This window comes from Pogona vitticeps, chromosome 5, assembly GCF_051106095.1.
Source record: "Pogona vitticeps strain Pit_001003342236 chromosome 5, PviZW2.1, whole genome shotgun sequence".
Classification (NCBI taxonomy): Eukaryota; Metazoa; Chordata; class Lepidosauria; order Squamata; family Agamidae; genus Pogona; species Pogona vitticeps.
This window is the reverse complement of record NC_135787.1, coordinates 3,604,942-3,612,552: the sequence shown is the minus strand read 5'-3', so window position 1 is coordinate 3,612,552 and position 7,611 is coordinate 3,604,942. Positions and strand designations below refer to the sequence as shown.

The 7,611-nt window shown below is 44.4% G+C and overlaps 1 long non-coding RNA gene across 1 annotated transcript; it reads right to left on the bottom strand.

The window, feature by feature from the left end:
- Positions 1–214: 214 nt before the first annotated feature.
- Positions 215–6,366, bottom strand: LOC144583212 (uncharacterized). The gene is made up of 2 exons (XR_013536879.1): positions 3,630–6,366; positions 215–1,401 (listed from the first exon to the last, which is right to left on the bottom strand). It is a non-coding gene; the product is annotated as an uncharacterized LOC144583212 (long non-coding RNA).
- Between the last annotated feature and the right edge of the window lie 1,245 nt (positions 6,367–7,611).

Here is a 7,611-nt window from a genome sequence, read left to right as displayed (position 1 = left end):
TGGGTCCACCCACCCTCAGGACCTCCGTCTTGTCGGGGTTCAGCCTCAGCCCATTTCCCTGCATCCATTGCAATACAGAGCCCAGACAGCGCTTCAGGGACAGAACGGCATCCTTTGTAGTTGGGAAAAATGAGATGAAGAGCTGAGTGTCACGCTAGTGGAACAACTGTAGGACGCTTAGTGGTTTAGGCATGTGGCTGCAGAGCCAGTATGTTGGGAGTTCAATTCCCCCCATGGTTCGTCCTTAACCGGGACCAGACAGTTCTAAGATTCTGAGATTTCTAAGATTAGAGAGTGCATAGCATTGCACCTTTTGAAAACAAACATTGCCACGGATCATAATTTGCCAGTTGTGCTCTCATTTGAACCAGTGATTAAAAGATGGAAAGGAAATAATTATTTCCATTGTGTCAAGCTTACCTGTGAGCAAATGAACGAGCCTGTGTTACACATTTAAAAGGGAGGGAAAGAGAGAGAGAGAGAGCTCAAAGCTGAACCAGATGCTACGATGAAATAAAGAATATTCACAGTTTAGCACCGCAAGGGTAATCTGCCCTGGCAGTTTGATTGAAAGGGTGGGTATTAATTTTAGAAATAAATAAAATAAGAAAAAAAAACTCCTTTGGCAGGAAAAACCCTGCAGCCATGGCATTATTTATTCATGCACTTATTGAATGGATTTTGTTTCTTCCTGCCCTTCAGGTAAAAAAAATTCCCGGGTGACTTGCGAGTGACATATTGTTCACGCTTCCAAAATACGGCATGGATAATGCGAAGAACGGAGAGACAGGGTGTGTGAATTGTGTACGGCACGTCCGTTCAGATTCACAGTGACTTGGGAAAGCTTGGGAGAAGAATGAGATCGTCATCCTGGGGTGGACGGTGGTGGGGGCCACCCCAAAGCAGGCCCTGCCATCAGCAGCCACCATCGCTCTGCAGGTAGAGCGCAGACCTAAACAGGGGAACTCTAAAGTTGTCAACAGAGAAATTTCTCGCTTGTCTTCTCCAGAGGGTGGTCGGCTTGGTGAGTAGAAGGAAGGGCCAATAGATCTGGAGGTAGTTCCCTTTGAGGGGTGGGTGAGCTCAAGTCCTTTCTTGGCTGGCTTTCCAAAAAGCCTGGAAGCCTCAAATAATTCTTACTGGCTTCTTCTTTTAACTGTGTGTTTTCAAACAGCAGATTATATTTCCAGATGCTGCCTTTTTTCATGGGTAGGAACTTTAATCTTGAAGGAAAGGCTTCCGATCTCTCAGTCCAGAGCTTCTAAAAATTCCTTTCTCCAAATTTATCTTGATGGAGCGAACTGGAGGCTGAGAGGAATTTTCACTGGGGGAATGGCGTGAGGGTGAGAAGTTCGCCACAGCCCTATGGATCCCATCCGGGTCGTGTCTCGAGGTCTATTCCTGCAAAGATATCAAAGAAAAATACATTGATGGAAGAGCCGGTCCCAGATTCGAATGGTCTGATCTTGCTTGGCCAGAGACAATCAGGCTGAAAGGGATTTATTAGATATGCTTTTCCTCCCCTATGAAATATTGGCTTTGCGGCTCTTTTCAAGCACACCCACACAACAAAAATGGAGCGTTCAGCGGCACCATCTCGGCATCGCTGTTAACCTTCCACTACTTAAAGGGCCTGACCTGGGAAGCTCCTGCAAATATTAGTTATGCCATCTCTTATCCACCGGCAGCAGAGAGCAGAATCTCATTTTAAAAGCATTTGGTGGAATACAAGAGAGAGGACCCATTCCCTCACCTTGCCCCCCTCTCCATTTAAGTACTCCGTGATGCTTCCAATGCATCAGCTTAGTTCCTTCCCATCATTTCTCTCCTCCTATCTTTAGCACATCATGCCATTTTTCGAATGCTTTCTTCTCAAGCTTTGATTCTTTTCATTCTTTTCTCTTTCTAAGCTCCCTTCTCACCCAATTTTTGTTCAGTTCACTCCGGGATAAAACCACTCCTTTCTACAGCATCAGTACTTCAGAGCAGTGGTTGCCAACCTTGATTGTCCAGATGTTCTTGGCCTACGACTCCCAGAAATCCTGGCCAGCACAGCTTGTGATGAAGGCATCTGGGAGTTATAGTCCAAGAACATCTGGGGACCTGGCGTTGGGAACCCTAGTTCTAGAGCAGTGCTTCCCAAACTTGGGCCCCCAGATATTCTTAGACTACAACTCCCAGAAATCCTGGCCAGTACAGCTCACAGTGAAGGCTTCTGGGAGTTTTAGATCAAGAACATCTGGGGACCCAGCATTGGGAACCACTGCTGTAGAAGACTGTTCCATTGCAAATGACTGGGAAATTTGCAGAATTTCAAGGGGAAAGAAATTTAAATGAATCACTTTTCTCACACTGATTCCTTCCTGTACATAGGTAGGACATTGACATGAGGACTTTAAGCGAATCTGGAGGTGCTTGTTGAAGGAAAGGTCTCAGGAAAGCCAAAGAGAAAGGAAGGGGAAATGAGCTTTCAATACAACAAGGGAAATTGTCCAGCACCCTTGATCAAGATTTCTCAGCCACTGCTCCTCATGTTCACACTGTCCAGTTTATTTGTCCAGTTGTATATTGAGAAGGTTTTTAATCCACCTTTTCAGGGTGTGTCAGCCTCACAAGGTTACCTTCAAAGGTACAACACATGAAAAAAGCAACTAGACTTGAAATGAATGGAGATACACCTGGAACAGCTAAATAGATCTTTAAACAAAATGCTAAAACTCTTGCACAGGAGAAAGTGTGTCTTCAGCATTTTTTTTTTATGGCTGTGTACATAAAATATTTCAAGACAAAAAGCTGCCAAGGAATCTCTTTTGTATCATTTTATAGGTCTTGAGCCTGAACAGAGTAAATGGAAGAACAGCAGAAAAAGCCTGGCAGCCTGAAAACCCATCTGGTGTGGCACAGTGGCCAGCCAGATCCCTCGGCAGGGCGTAAATGCAAGACATCCGTTTTGATTCCTTGGAAACGAATATACAGAGGGAATAAATATTTCCATCAATTTGACAGGACAAACTTGGGTTTTTCTTTTTAAAAGGATGTAAATAATTGAAAAGATGCAGCTACCCATATAAAAAAAGCTTTGCATTCTTGACTGTGCCTTCAGTCTATTCAGTAACGTTAGTGCTAAATCAGGATTTCTGCCTATTTTGTTCAGAGAGGAATTTGCAAACCTCTTGATATTCTGAATGGGAAAACAAGACAAGACAACGGAGAGGGTTGTGCAACTCTGTCGATCACAACCTGTACCGGCAACAAACAGCTTTAACAAAAGGCAAAAGATGAGAAGACAAAGAATGCAGAGATGTGAATGCAGGATGCCTCTTTTCCTAACTGATTTTCAATTTGTACTCTGAGCACGTTTTCAGAAAAGCACTTGCTGATTCAAATGACAGCCTCACTGTCCGTGGGCATTTGTCAACACCATACAATAAATAGGCAATGCTGGATAGTCTGCAAAGGTCACCCAATAAAGTCAATGAAGAGGTAATGAACACAATCTAAAAAGGAACGGGGGGGGGAGGACACCAAGACGAGTTTGTGGTAAGCCCTACAAAGGAAGTGAACAATCCGCAGAGATGCAGGTCAGCATCTGAATTGAAAATGCAGAGTGAATCGACAAATGTAAGTACCTTGGAATCTGGTTAAATGAACCATGGAATCTTAGCCCATAAAAGTCAGGATAAAGCAGCTTCTTTAGGAGGATGGACGTAACCTTCCCACTGATCTCTTCCATAGGACACAGAATCTCAGGTGACTGTAAGAAAGACAGAAAAAGCACTTGGAATGTGGATTTAGGGTGCTAAGCCAGTGATTCCCCACCCTTGGGCTTCCAGATGTTCTTGAACTTCAACTCCCAGAAATCCTGGCCAGCAGAGGTGGTGGTGAAGGCTTCTGGGAATTGTAGTCCAAGAACATCTGGGGGCCCAAGGCTGGGAACCACTGTGCTAAGCAGCTCTTGAACTGAGAGGGGAGCAGCCAATGAGGGCTGAACTAAATGTATGAAGTCAAACAGGACAGCTGAAAAAGTTCAGTCCCGTAGGCGGGAGAATCAAAACGTGGAAATCGTTGCCGATGATCATTCAAGGTAAAATGAAATGGAGCAGGAAAGTGGGCAGGGCAGGAAACTCTTGGCTGAAGGAAGGAAGCTTGCTTTGCATCCGCCATCAGCAAGATCTGAATCATCATCATGATGTGCCATTAATTCAATTCTGACTTATGGCAACCTTTTCCAGGGTTTTCCAGGTAGAGGATATTCAGAAGGAGTTTCTCCATCCCCTTCTTCTGGAGGAAACCTGGGACTGTGTGCAGCTGGCCCAAGGCCACCCAGGCTGGCTCTTCTCCCAAGAGGCCCTGTGGGGAATCGAACTCCCAACCTCTGGCTCTGCAGAACCTAAATCACAGAGATATGGTTGCCAACAGGTCACATGGGGGGAAAACTGTGCTTGCTTGCTTGCTTGCTTGCTTGCTTGCTTGCTTGCTTGCTTGCTTGCTTGCTTGCTTGCTTGCTTGCTTTATTCATTCATTCATTCATTCATTCATTCATTCGTACCCCACCTTTCTCCTTAAAAAGGACCCGAAGTAGCTGACATCATTAAAATACAACATGCAACAGTTAATTTTAAAACAGTAAGTATATACAAGTATTAAAAAGATTCAAACGACTGTCGCACTGCCAATGGGGATTGACATCAACACCCAAAGGAAGAAGCCACAAGACCTTCCTGACAGCCGTTTACGCCCGCTAGTGGTGCGCAACCTGCATGGCTTCCGTGGCCATGAGAGAAACTCCATGCTGGCATTCGTTTTGCTCAAGCGTTTTTGCAAATGCGAGCACTCTCAGGGACCCTCGGAGGGAAGCCACGTACTGCCCTGCAAACCGGGAAGAAAAATGTTCTTCCCACGCACACAAATGAGACAAGAAAGGAAACTCTGTTTCTCATTTCTCTCCCCACATCCCCAAAGGTTCTTGTTCCAGACACCCCCACCTAATCACATTTTTAACAGCTTGCGATCCCCGAAAGGGTTATACTGATTAGCGTCCAATTTATATCCATTGGTTCTGGTGCACAGAAATTTATTTAGCCTGAACAAGAAGCAAAACATTCTGAAGCGCTGTTAAGCAAAACAGGCGGCTTTCTGTTTTCAAGAGCTTTGCCATCATCTTTGGCCAGAGTTTACGGCTCGTTCTCTGAACCCCCAAATTCTTTGTACACTGAGCCAAAGGAATTTCCCCATAACAGCAGAGTTTGCAAAAGTTTTTTTTCCTGGAGGCCAGTAACTATGCTGGCTGGGGAATATTTTCTTCCTCTCTCTCTCTCTCTCCAAATGCCCTCTCTTTATCCCTGCATTTGGGAGCTTGCCCAAGAAAAATAAGATTTCCAACCTCTGGCTGTCTCTTGCTGACCCCAGTGCCGGAGAAAGAATTTAGATTTCTCAAAGGCAGGAAACATGATCACCATGAATTTTTTTATAGCACTTTATAGTACATGCCGTACGAATGTTAGTGTTCGTACGGATATGTACGAGCCATCCTTACTGCGATGTTGTTAACATCATCCCCTGTTGCAGTGCTAGTGTGGGCTTCTCTTTCAGGGACAAAAGTGACTCAGCAAAGACCCCTAACCTGCAAGACAAGACAAATGTACAAAGAAGTAAATTGGATTCAGTGGGGCTTGCTCCCAGGCAGGGGGCCAGCCCAGGACCATAGAATCCCATGCGGCTCATTTTGCACGACTCTCGGCTAACTTCAAAAGCCCGCTGAGAGCTCAACTCAGTTCCCTGGAAAGGACAAAGGACATCCTGCAGCAGCATAATTCACATGGATGGCACATATGTGCATGTCTGCCTATGTTGGGGGAAAAGACTCAAAGAAAGAATTGGTGGTGCACAGAGAGGGGGGGACGAAAGGGTAGCACTGCTCAGTTTTAATTCTGGGTGGAATTTGGAGGTTCTGCCTAGCAACAATTTGCCTCTGCAGCTGGTTGAGGGATGCCGCACTTACCATGATGACGTTGTAACAAGCAGGTCAAACTAGACATTACAAGGAACATGTGCTCCTTCCTATCAACCTCTTTCCCTTCCTCTTGTGAGATTTTACCAAAGATGTGTGCCTTGTCAAACGGAAGCTCGGAGCAGTCGCAAATCAACAACGTGCTAAATGCAAGATATATAGATGCAGAAGTATACTGTGGTTGACCTCTAAGCATATAAACTCCTTGGATTCTGTGTTTCAATGTACAGCCGGTGTTTTTGGCCTTCAGTCTCACTGGCTTCCCATGTTTGATCATTGCAATGCACTCTGGTATGGAACACAATATAAATAAATAAATAAATAAATAAATAAATAAATAAATAAATAAATAAATAAATAAATAGATTGTTGTTGTTGTTGTTATCATCATCATCATCATCAAAGTTATTACAATGTTGTTTTTATCTTTATATTCTGTAAGCCACCCAGAGTAGCGTCCTGAATCTAGATGGGCGGGGTCAAAATGAAATAAATAAATAAATAAATAGATAGATAGATAGATAGATAGATAGATAGATAGATAGATAGATAGATAGATAGATAGATAGATAGATAGATAGATAGATAGATAGATAGATAGATAGATAGATAGATAGATAGATAGATAGATAGATAGATAGATAGATAGATAGATAGATAGATAGATAAATGAAATTGTGAGGAAAGAGCAAGAAAATTCAAAGCCTCTTTGATTGAAATAGGGTGGGTGGGATTTTGGGAGGACAAGAGTTGGCCAGGCATCGGCGAGAAGTACCGATCTACCGCTAACTCATAAATGGAGTGACCGTTTCTACCTTTTCGTCCAGGGAAACCATCTGCTGGAAAGACAGGATCAAATCAAAATGACCAGTTCTTGCATGATGTAAAAATGTGCACAGCTCAAAAGCAATGCACAAAATGAATATAAAGAACTAGAAATGCACACTGCGCCCACGACCCCCCCCCAAAAAAACCCCAAAAATGCTTCCTGGTGCTTGTCTTCACCCTGAGACGCATCAATGTTAATAGCACCTCATCTTCCAAGGTGCCGCACCTCTGAGGAAGGACGAGAAAGTCACCTTCCTTCTCTGGAGGGCTCAGAAAAACATGCCCAAGGTGTGTACAGGTTCCTTTCTTGTCCTGTCTAATTTCTTTTCTCTCTTTAACAGAGAGGTGTCATTTAGATCCTATTAAAACAAAGCCATCCATTAAACGCCACGGCGCATCCACCGGGTCACGCCAGCCCGCCAATCGTGGGAGAGCCATTAGTGCCGCAGAAATAACAGGAGGGAAACATCGCCGAATGTTAAGTGGCAGGCGATGCCCAGAAAACCGTCCGCTGCCCCCATTATCTTGATGTCGTGTCGGCAGAGCGTATAATCATTGCAACGGGTATTCTTGATGGAAAATCAGAAGCTGGGGATGCACCAAATAAGCTGGATCGCTTGAGACAAGAACGGGGGTGCTTCTACACGGAGACAGGCTTGGCTGGATGGAAGTTGCATTGCGGTTGTTGTGTTTGAAGTGTGGAGTGTGACTTTGACATCCTCATCTTCATCTTCACTTTCTCATCCTCATCAAGGTCTTTATTTCTGGGCTGT